This window comes from Diadema setosum, chromosome 11 (assembly GCF_964275005.1).
Source record: "Diadema setosum chromosome 11, eeDiaSeto1, whole genome shotgun sequence".
NCBI lineage: Eukaryota > Metazoa > Echinodermata > Echinoidea > Diadematoida > Diadematidae > Diadema > Diadema setosum.
In genome coordinates this window covers 31776587-31794496 of record NC_092695.1, presented here as the reverse complement: position 1 = coordinate 31794496, position 17910 = coordinate 31776587, and the positions used below count along the sequence as shown (strand labels likewise).

General features: G+C 39.2%; 1 protein-coding gene across 1 annotated transcript in view; it reads left to right on the top strand.

Annotated features, from left to right (window-relative positions):
- LOC140234689 (proteasome maturation protein-like) overlaps positions 1-17910 on the top strand; it is a 92215-nt gene that overhangs the window by 50612 nt on the left and 23693 nt on the right. The gene's annotated exons all lie outside the window — the stretch shown is intronic.

Sequence of the window (17910 nt, the reverse complement as noted above, 5' to 3'; positions counted from 1 at the left end):
CTGAGTATGGCATTTTACAAAGTGGATCATGTAAAAGTAACTCATCTTCATCCATATCTGACCAAAATCTCAAATGCTGAAAAATAGCCTTAGTTGGAGTTCTTGTTTGTGAATCTGTCCCAGCAGCCGTGATGGTCAAAGGTGGCCTGCTGATAGCCATTGCCATCAAAGTAAGAGGTGGTGTTATTTATAGCTTCCTTCCTCTGTCAATCTAGCAATGAAAGTTGACTATTTCCTCCAAAAGTTCCTTAAAATATCAAGCCATATTGAAATTTCCTTATTTCATATTTGAATGAAATTATCATGAATGGAATCAATGCCATATATTAAATTTTGTTCAGAAGCAGAACTTTACAAATGCAAAACAAAACTACTACTGATTTCTTGGATTGAAACAGCATAAACATGAAGTCATGATGTATGATGTACAGACACCAACATCATAACTTTATATTCTTTTTGAATATGTTCACATTCATTCTTCTTTTCTTCTTTTTTTCATCTCACTTCTATCCATACCACAGACAAATGTGAAAGAAGTTTCTTGACAACTTCTAACTGTAACTTATTGAAACAAATGAAGTTAGAAATGATAACGTTGTACCATTTGAGCACAAGGGCATGTGGAATGATTAGTAAGCAATGTGCAGGGTACACAGGAAAAAGCAGATCAGCCTTTCAATACCAAACTCTCCCCCATCTGACACCTGCAAAGTGATGGATGAATTGCACAAATAATAGTAGAAACAAAGAAAAAGGTCATATTTTTCTTTCTTTAGTCTGCTTGAATTTGCTTTTGTTCCTATACATTTCTGGTCTGCATGAATTATTTCACTGGAACATTTCACTGGAACAGTCATACATGCTGACTCAAGGGAGACACAAATGAAATTTGAACATGGCGGTAGCATTTATAGTTTCCATGAAAAGACAGTATTGCAACATTTATGGAGGTGGGGGGGGGGGGTGGGTAAAAAAAGACATCACTGCATGCCGTGCAAGTATCGCTTTCTTGTCATTCAGGTTTTATTCTCATTTATGGCAACATGGCCACAGCTTGCGAATATATGTGAGCTCAGGGCTTGTGGAATTGTAAGCGTTTCCACCTCAGCATTCGAGCCGTCGGTCTTTCCCCCACCAGGTGTGGTTTGCTAGTTACTGTTGTACTAGAGCAACGAAATGAGGACAAGAAGATGTGGAAATCCAGGTTTTGGGTGCTCCCAGGTAATCTAATTAGGTGGTGTTTTCATTGGAGGAGAACAACACCCCAGTATACACGCAATCTAATTTCCCAGTTTAGGCCATAACATCTTCATTTCTTTCTTATATTGTGACCTACCCACCTCCTGTGAGTAAAAATATATTTTTCCCCCCTTTCTCTCTCTCTCTGTAGTTTTTCTGTTGAATTTTCATCCATAGATGAGCTTCGACAACAATAGGAAATGCAGCTTATTTTGTTTTATTGGCACAATCAATAGCTTATCTTCTAATTAAGAGGCTTAGTAATTATATTTATAAACACTTTAGACTTTAATCCTCTTCATTGTAAATTTATTAGATCCCAAACTTGGTTGTATGGTTTGATAAATTGGTATTCTTTAAGCATGATCACGTAATTGTGACATTTTCATTAATAGCTTGGTCGTTGAAGCAAAGTGTATGTATTTCTTTGGTGTGGATGTGTTCCATGTTCATCATAATTCTGGATATTCCAAAGCAAATTGAAACAAGAGAATCATGTGATGGTCAAATTCAACCTGTTTTAGTATTTCATAGGCATGTCGTTGTATTTAAGACAGGACAAGGAATACGTGGTAACCCGTACGGCATGCTTTTGAGATCATAATGCTATAGAAAAGCAACAGAAGATGTACAAGTTGTACCGTGGCATAAGGCAGTACAGAGTTAAGACTAAGAGGTTCTTAGTAGCCACATTGGCTGATAGATACAGGCAACTACTGTTACAACGCACTCCTTGGGACTGGAAGTTTTGTTTCGTTATATCAAAATTTCATTATAACCAAACAGTAAACTACATGAAGATAATATAGATTATAATTTTGGAACCTGAATTTTTACATCATTGTAACGAAAAATTTGTTATAACTGTGTTCGTGAGTGCACATTATGAGGATGTATGTTTTACAGTCAGCAGTATATTGAGTATTTTCACTTTTTGAGAAAGACATTCTAACTTTTCCGTAAATAGAATACATAGTCATTGACCATTGTACTCTCTCATAAATTGATTGCATCAGACCGACTTTAGACTTGTGTAATTCGTTCCCCGAAGAGCTGACTTATTTGTGGTGAGTGACAAATCTTGTGAATGCATTTTTTTTCTCTTTTTGCGTGGCACAAACAAGGAGTGACCGTTTGCGGGCCAGGAAGGAGTGCGTTTGACCCCCCCCCCGGTGTGTGACCCTCCATAGTGAGGATGGGCACTCCCAGGTCATGATTAGGACCAATCAGGTGACATCCGACGGAGAAAGAATGCACTTGTCACGTTCTGAAGGCGAAAAGTTCACTCTCCTTGGAGCATCATCGCAGCCTTGGCTGCAGTCTTGAATTAAAAACTCTTCCAGTTGATTTATGATGCTCGTGTGTAACTCCAGCATGTGATGAGAGGATTCAAGCATTTGCAAGTTAGATGTGAAATGCCCCAAGCGTCCCCCTCCCTTTTTGTGGAAGGTACATCCCATGAAAAGAGAAGATTACAGTTAGACAAGACATAGTCATGATCAAACAATTTTGATACAAATCAGGTTTACTAATGAGTTTGCAGCCAACTGGAAGACAGTGCTACACTACAGACAAACTACAATTGCACTTGCAAATTAGTGTAATAATAACTTTTGTTGAAGTGTAAAATATGCTCCGCAATATTTTGGTGTCATATGACAATATTTGAAAGTACAGGCCCATATTATACTGTAAAAGTGGATATTTTTGCGGAACTAACTTCGCATGCTTTTAATTCCGCGGAATCAAGATATCAGCTACTGGAACATTATGCCACGCAAAAATATTCGCATGCTTTTATTTCCGCACTAGCTTCTGGTTGCGCGAAATGCACGGAAATTTCAACACCGCTAAAATTTCCACTTTGAAAAACACAAATTCTGTAGGTACAAGTTGTATACTTAAAACCCATTGTGGCATTGGTCATAAGTCTTAGAAACAGAAGAAAGATGTGTGTGTGTGTCAAAATAGTGACCTTCGATTCAGAAATCATTCATGAATTTCTGATGTGAACGGGTTGTTGGCGTGCAACATCATTTCTGCCTGTCGGTAACCTCAGCTCATGGTCAATGTTATATAACTCTCCTTCATTCCCACAGTTAGCCTTGCCTTGCAGGATGCTTCGCATAATCTCATTAAATACGAAGCACCAGAATTTGTGCCGGGCGTAGATTTTCAGCACAAAGATGATTTACTTCTCTGCCAGTGTTTCTACACATTTCTCTGGGTTTTTTTTTTTTTTTTCAAGTTTGATTTTTTTCCTCCTTTTTCTTCAAAGAGCAATTATGTGTCAGTCATTTGACATTTTTTTGTTTTTGTTTGACACTGACACAAAGCTACTCTAAACTATTGATAATTTTGAAAGCAAATATGACACCAACTTTCTTACTTGACTAATTCTCCTCTCTGTATTGATTGATAAAGTTTTGTTCTATGAATGCCCAGATGGTGGTAGACATTTAAGACTTATGCATTTAAGAAATAAGAAAAAATAATCAAGAAAGAAACTGCTGCCATTTCATATTTTCATATGATGCAGAGCAAAATATCTCTCTGTCAAAGAACCTTTTATTACCATCTATGAATGTAACGTGAGCACCATGTTATGAAAGTTGTCAGCCCCGACACGTCATTCTCTGATGATTTCAGTTAAATTCTTGCTTTTGATTGGATGAGAAGCTCTGGTCACTTGACTGTTACCATGGTGATTGTCAGAGACTGACTACTTGTCGGGGTGGGATAACTTTCATAAAAGTGGTGCCCAGATTCGGTGGGGCATTTTTGCAGTCCTTTCCTGAAATTTTATGGATATATTGCGGGCATTGGAATGAATTACAAGTTGACAAGCTGAGAATCATTCCGTTATTGCTCTTTTCCCGTGGAATGTGACATAGGCTGTATTGAAGCCAGAATTTGGCTTTTCTTCAAATCTAATACTCGTCCACCCCACCGAACCAAACCAAAGCACATGTGCAAGCTGGGATAAAACAAACAAACAAACAAACAAACAAACACATGTGCAGAGATGAGTTTTGTTTCATCGTAGTGAATTTTTAAACTACAATCTTTAACGGCAATTTTGTCATCAGTTTCTATGTAGCGCGATTGCAATGGCAATCGGCATTGGAAATTCGGAATGGAACAACAAAGCAGGGATTACCTCCTGCGAGAATCATCGTTTTTTAAGGATTTCGATATCATCTGTTTTCCTGGGAAACGATCCTAACATATTGAGTGATGCAGTCAAGGCCACTGCAAGTTTCTCTAAACAGTTCACAGTGATGAGTTTGTTTGGATCGCACTTTTCAGTCCATCGTATTTTCTCAGCCCACACCCAAATCCAATAGTTTTGGGTAGAGTAGGGTGAAAATCAAACATAAAGATGGAGTTGGGATGTGATTGAGGAGTGTAGATGAGAGATATAATCACTCTATGCTACGTTTGCTTGCCAAGCCACTGAATTGCATGTACAGCACACCATATCCCCAGTGGGCTGTGTGAGGTGATGTCACCTTCAATATCTCTCTTTTTTTTTCTCTCTCCTATGAAACTTTGATGTCGCCCCTGACACAAACTTTGATAACTTCCGGATCCTCAGAAAAGAAGGCTTTCGTTATTATTCATCTGTTGTGCAGGAGGCTTGAAGCAAGGGGGTTGGGTGCAGGGGTAAGGAAGAGGGGTGCAGAAGGAGAGGGGTGGGGCTGGTTTAAAGGAGTAGGTTGACTCCAAGGCCATGCTGTATACAGACAAATCTTCCTTTACACATCTCATTTCCAAGGAGTGCCTACAGTATGTCACAGTGCCTATCTGTGCTGTCTCATGAAATGTGCCCTGTCCTTGCTTTACCCCTGCCGTTGTGGCTTCGTGCAGCCAGCGTTGGCAGTGACACCAGACTCGATAACTTCCGATGAGGCACTGACGAGTGTGGTGTGACAAAGTTTTGTTGCCCCACCCCTTGCCTCCTCCTCCTTGAAATTATTGTTTGTTTTTTCCTTGGGCACTGTGCCCATGGAAGTTCTTTTGGCATCTCTTTATTTTTTTTAGGCCTCTGCCACAAAGTTTAGCCGGAGGCAGTCTGTTTTCAGGTTGTCCGTACATCTGTGTATCTGTCCGTAAACGATTTTGTGGACAGCATAGCTGAAGCACCGTTTGAGGTATCCAAATGAAACTTGGCATATACGTGTATAAATGGACGAAGCTGTGTCTAGTATACGGGTGCACACACCAAAGGTCAATGGTGTCAAGGTCTAATTCCGAAAATTTAGTTATTTCCCCCATATCTCAGCAATGCCAGAAGATAATTTCATGAAACTTACTGTATACATGTATTACTTGATAAAGAATCTCTAGGGAAAGTTTTGGGCCATTGGGTAAAAGGTCAAAGGTGAAGTGAAAATGCTAAAGAAAATTTCATATCTTGGAAATGGCTCAAGGTACAAGGTGTATCTTCATTAAACTTAATACATGTGCATGTACTGTCTGACAATGATTCTTTTGAGAATTTAAGGGTCATGGGTCAAAGGTCAGGTTGAAATACTTAAATTCTACTATTTAGTGCTGAAATTTCTCTATTTTCTCCATACCTGGGAAATTACTCAATACACTTAAATAAACTAGGTATATACAAGTACACATGGCTTACTGCACAGTGATGTATTTTCTGTAGAGAAAGAGTTGGGCCATGAGGTCAAAGGTCAAGTTTAAATGCTAAATTTCACTATTTTTTCCATATCTTGAAAATGGCTCAAAGTATTGTCATGAAAATTGGTGTATTTACTACCAGATAATGATTATTTGCCAATCATGTAAAACTATTGTCTTACATTGAAAAGATGTATTGTCGACTTGTTGGGAGAATAATACAATCGAGCAGAAGCATACAAGTTGCCATAGCAACATATCAAGTTCTTTGAGTATAAATGTAATTTACAATACATACATGTTTAAATAGAAAAAAAAAAACCACTCTTTAGATTGCATTGCTTTTGCAATTGCTAATTACTTTGATATTAAAAAGTATATAAAAGAAATAGATTTAGGATGATTAGACTGAAATAAGAAGAATAATGAGAAAGTTATGACAGTATGACTACACTATGGCTCTGGATAAGGTTATCTAGCATCAGGGAGACTGTAATTGATACTGAATGTATGCCCTTTTTGTGTGAATATTCAATTTCCTCCCTTGCATTTATTTTCTCGCATTCATCATTATTGAAGCAGTGCTGCGTAAGGTCTGATTCTAGAACATTGCAAGATGTATTTGTGTGTGTCTATGTGTGTTTGTGTTACCTTTAGTAGATTGTATTTCCTTTGCAGTGTAAGGGATATCATGAGTCAATGTTTGTTTGTTTGTTTGTTTTTGTGAGCAATTTCCATGCTGCCGTGAGTAGTCTTATGATGCATGGTACATCGGAAGCTGCCTTAGATCATTCAATAGGCTGACAGGAGTAGGAGGTAAAGCCATGGGGGTGATACACTCTTCATGTATAATGTATGAGCTGGCAAGGGGACGTACTTCCCCCCTGTTCCCCATCTTTCTAAATCAAAGATAAACAAAAGATATAGGATAGGCCAAAATATTTACTATTGCCATTCAAAGTCTTGGTAAAATGTAAGTTTTGTGTGATTTTTTTCTTAATGAGAATATGCAAAAATAAAAAAAATAAAAAATTCTGACACTCTGTACCCCCTCCCTTTTTTTTCTTTCGTTTTTCAGTAGTTGTAAAGTGTGAATTTGGAAGCGCGACATCGAGAAAGTGGTGTTTGCTAGAGATCGGATGCTCAACTATGTTGTTCACTTGACATTTTATACTTATGGGTTGATTTACATAACTGAGGCACTCATAAAGCACCCTTATGCCCTGCTCATGCGCTGCTACAGTTTGCTACTCATACAGTGAGCCAGATAGAGTGGGCAGAATGAGTTATTTCCTTTTGTGAAGTACATGCCTGGTTTACCAGCTATATACTGTCAGAATTGTTGGCATTTCCAGCGCGATATTTTGATTGAGTTTGAACTCGAGAGTAGATTCCTGAAAGTGTAATCCTCGCAGCCTTCGCATTTGAAAAATGGTCCTACCGTGCAATGACCGGCTTTGATGTTACTTGACAAGAGATATTAAAGAAGATGCTGTTCCAAGGACACATGTAGATTCAGGAAAGATAAACCTTGTCTTGTGCGTCAAGGTGCCAGGGAGTTGAATATCAAGCACACTGGCTGCCCTTTATTTGATGGGATGGTGGTAATCAGAGTTTGATACAATCAGCAGCTCCAGAAATAGCTGGAAATCCCAGGATACACGACCTACCAGCTGCATCTTTTGAAGATTTTGTTGGACCGTATGGTTTTAAAATGATTGCTGTAATTGTATGATGAGCACCAGAAAAGTTTGAGATGAGATCGACATTCCATCAGATATCTTGCCCAGAAATTGTTCTCCGTATATGCTATCCTGTAACTCTCATTTTTAGGACTTTGGTGGAAGGTTTTTTTATTTGTTTGTTTGTTTCATGTGTGTGTATTTTTTTGTGTATATGTTTGTGTGTTCATGTGTACTGCATATGTGTAGAAATATGAGTAACCTTTCGACATATTGAAATTAGGTCTACATGCCGCCAGATATCAATGCATCAAGGCAGAGATGCCACCTACAGAAGTAATTTGGCCCAGATTTGGCAAATGCCAAATCGTTTCTGTGATGGATATTCGGGACGTAGCCATGGCAAAAGATAATATTTGACACAAATTACTAAATATAGATGTCTTGCGATGAATTAGACTTGTCGTCATAAATCCAGATCTGATAACAAATGTTTTTTCCTCCCATCAGTGACCTTAATCTTGGACAGGAAGAGTGATAGATGCCTCAAGGAGCTGTAGATTTTCTGTATTAATGTCTGAAAGGTTTCCAAAGATACAATAGTAGTGGTCTGTCTCCTTTGATGTAAGTTTGTCAACCCCCTTTTTCATTAGAACCCCAGTATTTTTGGCAGGAGGCATACAGAAGCCCCTGTAGGGCACACGCCGTCACATGCCAATTATGGTGACTTACACTGAGTGTGCCGTTTCCTGTCTGTCACCTGAGTTTCCTGTCCGTTTTAGCACACATGGGGGCACTCTTTGCTCTTTGACTGCAATTTGCCAGGGGGGTGTAGTACTAGTAGCTTACAATGTGTGCATGGTGGCTTGTCTGTTTGTAGAGTGGTACTCTGAGTAGGAATAGTTTGGAGCGATATTTATATATGCTTATATGTATAGAGTATATATTTCTCTCTTTCTATTCATGAATTTTTTGAGGGTTTTCTTTTCCTCAGTGTAATTTTTGTCACCATCCATCTTGGGTGTTTCATCATGGAGATGATCATGATGATCATTATGATGGCTCTTTTGCTTCAGTCCCACAAATTGCATAGATAGATTTCATTCTTGCAAGTATAACAACTCGATTCCGGGTGTTGCACCTTCTATTTAACCCAAACAATCATGGACTCACTGTTACCATGATAATGATGAGATACCTGCAGAAGCAACAAGTTTTAAAAATGAAACTTCCAGTTGGTAGAAGAAAAACAACTGTACTAATAATTTGTGCATAACGTTCATAGTCTGATCATCAAATTTGGGTGTTATATTCATAGTCTGATCATCAACATCGTTTTGGGGTTTATTATATGAAAGCAGATGTCAAACCTTCTGAAAGAATCTTTAGACCACCATGTAGCGCAGAGTGAAGTGAACCTTAAAGTATGCCATAGGAGACACAAGCTGTACACTGTGTGGTTTTAGTTAAGTGCTGCTTCTTAATTACCAGGTATTGGCAGTAGTCTAAATTTGCATAGATAATACTATGCATGGTATGAAAGACAATATTCAGGAAGCTGAGCAAGACCCCATTGTTGATGAGAAAATGGAGAAAGCTGACCTGCGGCCAACCTGACGTGCCACCTTTATTTTTGTCCGTCATGCCAATGGTGAGAATCGCGGCTGATTAATGCACGGCTGGGATAGTATGAGAGGGGACCGGTGGGGTTGCAAACCATCAGCCGTCAGCGAGAGTTTGCAAACAGGTGTCTTCAGGTGATAGCTGACGATGGACAGAAACCTTTGTCCGGGCGATGACAAATCGCATCCCTCTCCCCCGAGTGAACAATCCGAGAGTGAAACGTGCAGAAAGAGGCGAGAACAAATGACAGATTTTGTTCTGTTTTGTTTCTGTTTCTGCTCTTGTCATTTGCTTTTTGTTCTTTCAAGCAGTCTTCCTTTGTATCTTATTGGTTCTTCCGATGAACACACCAAGTCGGTTCAGTCCAGCAAGAGCTAATGTCTGCCATTGTCTGTGCGATTCCTTTTTTGGGAAGGTGACATAATCTTGCGTAAATGCTCGTTGCCCCCGAGAGAGGAAGGCAGACCAGCGCAAGTGACATTCTTCATTAGGCAGTACGGCAGTGATCGTTCCCTACTCCGGTGGTTTGCAAGCTGCATTGTTTGGGGTTTATCAGGTATATCTCCGCAAGCCGCTATTCCCAACACCCCCTCTGACCCAATCACTGAAGAATGCCAGCCTCTCTGCATATTTCTTGATCCGCTCGTTGGGGAATCGTAATGACGTTAGGCCCAGCTTCTTTGGGCACCGTGTGTTTAAACAAAGCTTGTAAGTGTAGCACCACTCCAGAAAGTTGACTATGTTAGAGTAAAATAAAACAAACACAGTGGTATAGGCATATGTCTTATTGAAATATCAGATATAAGATTAGACTTCGCAGCTTGCGCCTGATAGCCAGTGATTGTGCTGATCCCTTGTAACAGTGGATACTGCATATTTATATAAGTTAGTGATCCATGTGTCAAGTTGTTGCCACTAATTGACGAATTTTACGGCAATTATGGGCAGTTTGTCAAAATGTTGCAATGAAAATAAGCTGATGTAAAAATCATTAATTGGAATGAAGAACTACTGTATCATATTTATGGTCGTGTGGTCACATGATTAACTCCTCTCTGTCTCTCTCTCTATATGCTCTCTTCAAATTCTCTTGCTGATAAAGTAAAGTTAATTTTAACCTACTTGCCTCTAAAATGTTGAAAGCAGGATATTGTCTCTCTTACGAAGATTGAAAAGTTTGAAATCAACACAGATGAATAGAAAAAGAGGGGCTGCTATGAAGAGAAATAGTTTGTTGCCCATGGCAACTCACACACCCGATCCAAGGGGGCCTTTCCACAGCTCTCTGCCGACGACTGACTGACAAGTGCTCCAGCACCCACATGCCTTGGAATGGGCCGTCACACACAGATGTGAAAGAAAAAGGGAAGGTTGTAGAGGAGGTTTCCTGACAGGCATCGTCTGACAAGAGAGGGCGTGATTCCTGTCTGGGAACTCCCCAACACTTCTCATGTGGCTGTCTGTTTGTGTGTGTGTATGTGTGTGTAAGTGTGTAGGTGTATGTGTGTGTTTCTTTTAAAAGAGAGATAAAGATATTAAAAGGAGGGACTTATCAAGAATTAAAGGAGCTATGATGACCATGTAGCACTGGGTTTTGATAGCCAGGTATCAACTTATACTTATTTGTTACTTTTTCCATTAAAAGTCCTCACAACCTGATACCTAAGGAAATTGGTCTGGTTGACATGGTTTCCACATGTACAAACATAGGTGAAAGGAATGTAAGATGTATCAAAGAAATGTATCCTACTTTCAAAAATTAGATTGAGCTATAGTTTCAAAATTGTCTAAAAGTCCTTCCCAAGGGTAGAAATATGAAGCTGAAGTTGGAGACACACTAGACCACGTATTTGTGTTGATGTTGTCTTTCAGGAGGGGTCAAGGTAATTTGCTTTGTGGACAGGAACTGAATTTGGGTCAAGCATCTAGTCACTGTGGATAAAGGATATTGGCCATTTGTAACCAGGATTGTGTGTATGTCTGTGTGTGTGTCTGTTTGTGTGTGTGTGTGTGTGTATGTCTGTGTGTGAGAGAAAATACATAATTGAAGTATATCACAGAGAGGAAACTTGATTTTATCCAACTAGATTTCATCTAACCCTGGATATAGTTCCTCACGCATTCAGGTGTGTTTTTGTTTGAGACCATCTCCCTCCTGCAGGCAATGCAATATGATTGGCTCATCCTTACCGCACTGTGTATGCCGTATATTCAGTGAATCTAGCTAATCAGGACTTCGCAACAATTGTGATCGTATGAATATGAACAGGGCCGTGACTTGGCTCAGTCGGTAGCGCGTCTGCTTCACGATCCTAAGGGCCCCGGGTTCGAACCCGAGTCTGGACTGAGCAATGTTGTGTGTAAGCATACCGTCCCCTCTAGCAAGAGGCAAAACACTCTGTCCCTCGCATTAGGACATAAAATGGAGGTCTCGTGTAGTAGAGAGTAATAACTCGTGCACGTAAAAGATCTCGCTTCATTCATTCATCGAAGAAAGCAGGGTGTTTAACCCGCTGAAGTGGTCACATCTCACATCCAACTGGACCCAATGGAAGACTAGCTTATGTAGCTGAATATGGGCTATCCAGCCATCTTTTTCAGATGGAAATGAACAAGCAAACAACAAACAAATATTCAGTGCATTCTTCACTTGATGGCGAAGTCGAAAATATTATTTCCAATGAATAATACTTATTTTCTTTAATACTGTGTATATCATATATTTTATAGCAAATCTAGCAAATCAGGACTGCGCAATAATTTGAGTTTTTAAATTCATGATCATAGATTACAATGCTGAATGAAGAAATGTATACATGCATGTGAACATCCATGTCAGGATCAGAGTTGATATTTTCATGGGATTGTGTTTTTAAATTTGTGAATAGCACCTGACTCACTAAATTTGCGAAGATACGTACCTCGCAGAATAATCAGCATATACAGTATATTGTATACCAACATATGTTACGCAGATGTGGTGACTTTGACTTGACTTTGACAGGGACTTTGAACAAACTCATCAAGTCAGCATAGAGGAATAAACGATTACTAGCAAATAATTCCGTGATGTACATAAAACATTAGACTACTTCCATCCATGTAGAGCCATCTGCGGTTTCTCAAACAAACTATTGACACGTTCAATTTCACGAAGGATGTGGCGATATTGAAAGGATGCACATTGATGGTATCGACATTGCACTCTGGATTTGCAAAAACTGGACATGAAACAGAACAAGAACAGGGGCTTTCCTCTCTGTTTGCAGGGGGAAATACAGATCAGCACTTATCGCATGCAATCTGATCGGTAATTGGATCTACAACGTGTCATTTGACATGCAGTTAGCAGTGCGCTGGTCAGGGTCGCATCATTGTTTGTGGGAGGATGGTGAATTAGGTCGCCATCGGCGAGGATGTCGGGGTAGAGGATATTGATCTGTGAGACTGATGAACCGCTCTTCCACGAATATCCGCTCCAACAACGGGGGTATGGCATCTTTCGTGTTTTGGTGGTTACCATGTGTGGCCGGAGTGTGCGAGATCTGGTTACATGCAATGTCAGGAAATGCAGCATTAGTGTTCATTCCAGTTTATTTGAAAGGAGACCAGGATTTCCATGTCTCTCGCCTCTCGCTCTGCTTGCAGAGTTTTTGACTCACATAATTTTCTCTGGCATGACTACTCTATCACAACTTTTGTTTCTCTGCAAAAAAATAAAATAAAATAAATAAATAAATAAAAATATTGGCAGGGGTGTGTAAATCAGAGTTCACTTGTGTACTGTTGTGTCACTCCCGGTCATGTGACATATCGCCGCTGGGGTGACAAGACCTCGTATCTAAAACATGTCAAATGTTTAGTAGAGCAAAAACAAAAAACAAAACATGGCAGCCAAAGCACTATATCAAATGGGATGGCCCTTCCTTGGACGTGCCGTGGCAGCTCCATTTTTGGGGGTAAGACAGCTACATGTAGGATTTGGACAGGACTTCACTTAACTGATTATCTGACCATTTATCCAAAAAAAAAAAAAAATCATTTTCACAAAAATTTGAGATACAAGGTCTTGTCACCCAAGCGACGATATGCCAGTATTAGTGTCATCTTATGCATGAACTTGTGCTGGTGTCATATATATCCATGTTGTCAACTGTATTTCTTCAATTCACATTGAGTGAAAGTTGATTCTCTCTTCTGGTCGTGGGTTTGATCTATGTATTACTTCTGCAAGACTCTTTCATTTGTTCACCAAGAAAGCATGTTAGTATTAAACCGGTCCAATAACAAAGTGCCATGCATGGGTTCAGAGCTCAACTCAACACAGATGAAAGAGAACTTGGGTTTTTGTTGTTCGTAAGCTCGGTGTCAAGAGGGTAGAGTGAAAAGCACCCTATGAAAGAAAACCCAAACGGAGCTTACATGGAACGACAAAATTGCACCCACTGAGATTTTTTTTTTTCTTTTGCAACATGACCCCATCCTTCCGAGTTGGGGAGACTAAATGCGATTTACCAGGAAATGATATTAAGGCTGGAATTGCTATTTTCGGTATTCCCTGCGACGTACGACCCACTGGTTGCAAAAGTGCAGGAGGAAGGAACCAATGATCGAGGCCCGCTTTTTGTTTCATTTGCAAATACGCAAAGGGCATTTGAAACTGCCATGTATGCATGCCGGCATTTCTACATGGAGTTACCCTCCACCCAAGAGTCATGGTGAAATCTAGTTAAAAGGCATTGTTTCCAACAAAATGGTGTTCTGATGTCACTGTAGTGTTGTTGTGTTTTTTTTTTTTAGCATAAGTTACAAGTGCATGTAGCCAGTTTATTTGTATATGGGTATATTGTGTACATGTGTAGGGCAGAAGAACAAAAGCAGAAGAACAATTGCATTATTTACATTTGTTGCCCATTATGACATACGGCTTGGGTTATTAGGTGTTGTTGTTGTTGTTGTTTTTTTTTTTTTTTTTTGGGGGGGGGGCAGTGGCTGATAGTGATGTGATAAGTCTATTACTCACCTACTCTGTTAAGATAGCATCTAAAATGGCGTCAGATCACAGGCAAGTCTAAATCCTGAACTCACATCTATGTCTGTCTTTCATAATAAATATATTTCAGGGAAGTCATATAATTTTACAGCTTTATCAATGTAAACTTCCGAGACTTATAACAAGATAATGTCTTGCCAAGTCACATCGATATCTACAGTTATGGCTCAGAAGATCAGTGTTCAGTGGTCTTTAACAGGTGCTAACTAAGTAATGTATATGATCCATATTTCTCTTGTACTGAACAAGGTAAACTTGATACTCTGTTTACTTCAACAGTTGACAGTCTCTCTCCATTCCCCCCACCCTCGTCTCCCAACCCGTATCTTTGAATGTTAATGAGATGATGGAATGACAACCTTTCGACATACTTGAATACATACAAGTAATACAGATTTTCTACAAAAGAGTGCCCTCTCTAGAATGTGATATTGCCAAATCAAATAGAAACAACCAGAAAATGCAGGCAGCTCCCATTATAACTAAATTATCAGTCCTCAGTTTCCTTTTGTTTTATCAAAATTTCTTTATAGCTAAATGAATGGAGTATGAAGAGATACATAAGTAATATTAAGGGATACAGAGATTACATAAAGATTAATGAGTGAAATTTATGTATAAGATTTATGTAAGTCACTAATATTAAGAGATACATAAGATAACTAAGTAGTTTTGGGACCTGAATATTTACTTTATTGTGATGCAATTTTGTTCATTTTATTAGGAGTGCATTGTAGTATTTTAGAAAAAGTGAAAGTCAGCAGAATGCTGTGGACTTTGTGAGGCGGAGCTTTATGCCTCCATTCAGTTGGGACTGTCACATCGTCGTCTGTGAAACTGATCATATTGATGACCTTTCCCTGAACCAACCATGTATGGCAGAAGATTTTTTTTTTTTTTTTTTTTACCAAACTCTTAGACGATTTTATTATTTTGATCACTTCTAGTTAGGTGATACGCTATCAGCGTATCACCTATTGTAATTGTCAAAATTTCTCTTTTTTTTTATTCTTCTTTCTTTCTGCCACATTTTGTGTCGTCAATATCTCAACAATGACATCACGGAATGACATGACATTTTCAGTCAACATGTCTCATAACAATATCTAGCCACAATAAGGTTTTCATGACAGTAACATATCTATGACGTCATCTAGGCGCCATTTTGTGATTTTCGGACCTTGTCACATGATCAATCATAACTTCATAACTAGATGTCATTTCTGTATCATTTTCGCTGGACATAAAGTTCAGGTCACGCTCTATCTTACTTTCTAACGCTAGTTACCCAGGTCATCATTAGGCGCGCGTAAGCGCGCGTCAAAATTTTAAAAGGCTCAAAACGACTTCCCAATGGGAAATCTCGAAGTTTCAGACAATTATAAGCGTTTCAAACATTTTCTCGCGTGCGCGTCCGTCCGCGCAATTTCGCGCGCAGAGCGCTTAAGAAACATGGAAATGCAATTTTTTTGACTGATTTGGATTCCTGATACTTTGAGTAACGGTATCCATTGATTTCCGATCGATTTCGACCCATAACAAAGGAATGCACAGGCGTCAAAGTTGAAATTCCGCACGCGCGTCTTTCTGCAAATATAGTGAAAAAACATGTCTTTGTTTATTTCGTCATAGCTCTTTAAATCGTCCGTTGACCCTATATTTCTATTGCATATTACAAAAGCATATGAATTGTAAATAACATTCCAAGTATCAATATTGCCAGAGAAACGCGATGACGTCATCAAATCGTCATTTTATATAAAAAAAGTGGAATTGATTTTTTTGAGGTACTGTTTCTGACATTCATTTGCTCGTATCTCTGTTGTTTAAGCTCAATATTATCCCAAATTCAGATATGTTGTACTTTGAACATTTGCCTCTCAAGTCCATGTGATGGTTTTGATATATGATGACGTCATCATACTAGAAATTGTGATTAAAGGTAAAGACTCAAAATCAGACAAGTTTACGTGTTATGTCTATGGGAGGTGATTTTTTTTCAAACCATGCATTGACTTGACAACGTTTAAGCACCTTTACCTCATCTGATTTTGCTCCATTTCCTCTGAAACATAAATATGTTGTAGCTGAGACAATAAGCTGCAGTCATCATGCATTTTATATTTTCAAATCTCCTCATCAGGTCGACAATTTTGTAGTTAAAAACTGAAAATGAAAATGCAATCTGTACGGAATGATTCCCGATTGTTCTTTGCAACTGTATATTGGTCGAATCCACGCGGCCACTTGTGGGAAGTTGAATAGCGCCATCTCAGTCAGCACTGTCACGACAGTATAATCATACATTTAAGTTTCGCATAGAATCTCCAGGACAGCCATATGGCGTAATCGCTTAGCGCGCTGGGTGTTCATAACGCCATACCGGAAGGCGAGAAGTTCGACTCCCGCGGAAGTTATCTCTTTCTTCTTTTTTTTTTCCGGCAATTCAGCTTTACTCCGATGTCATTTATCGTATTATTTTACCAAGTATACGTAACCCGTGAACACGGCTGCTCTATTTCCCTCGTTTTGTATTGGAGTTTGGAGATTGGGTTTGCTTCATTAATTTTGTCACACTTAATGTTGTAAATTGCCCCTTGTTACAGTGTCCCGCTTGCCACCTTTCGTTTGCTCTTTCCTTTTCTCTTCATTGGTTCTTGTAATATTGTAACAGGATAGGTAGGAACATGTACGTTTAGATAACTGGCAGGAATGGGAGCTGAATTGATTAACTCTAGTCCAGGTGTATGGCGTCTCGCTCATCTCTTTGAAATTCCAGGTTGTTATTGTTTGACCCAATAACGGAGTTGTAGACAGGTTTTATGTTGCTATAGAGGTATCTTGTGCCACATGAATGGAAGGCATCACTGTTTAGTAGTAGTAATGAACTTTTTCATGTTGTAAATGATACAAAGATATGAATTTCACATCCAATCTTCGGGACAGCCGTGTGGCTTTATAGTCGCTTAGCGCGCTGCATGGTCATTATGCACTACCTTAGGACGAGATGTTCGGGACCCGCAGGACGCTATTATTTTTTTTTCTCTCTCTCTCTCTTTCTTTGTTTTTCTTTTGGCAGTTCAGCCTCATTCCGATGTCATTACCCCACGACACACAGTCACTCAAGTTCCCTTTTTTTTTTTGTCGGAGGCTGGAGGTTGGATTTGCTTCATTTATCATACGTAATGTTGTAAATTGCCCTTGATATACAGTGCCCCGCTTGCCACCTTTCGTTTTCTCTTTCCTTTTCTCTACGTTTGTTCCTGTTACACTGCACAAGACAGGTCGGAAAATAATTTACATAACTCAACTGGAGCAGGAATGGCAACTGAATAAATTAACTCTAGGACAGGTGTATGGCGTCTCGCTCGTCTCTTTGAAATTCCAGGTTGCTATTGTTTGACCCAATAACGGAATTGTAGACAGGTTTTATGCTGCTATAGAGGTATCTTGTGCCACATGAGTAGAAGGCATCACTGTTTAGTAGTAGTAATGAACTTTTTCATGTCCCTCCATGTCAATTATAGTGTGTTCAAAGGGGTTGTGTGTCTATCTGCCAAAGAAAAGGAAAACCTTATTTTCGCCATGGCTATTTCTCTATACGTAACCGTAGGTGATGAGTGTTGTTGGTATCTGAGCAGTGAATAACACAACATCAGGCTAAAATCC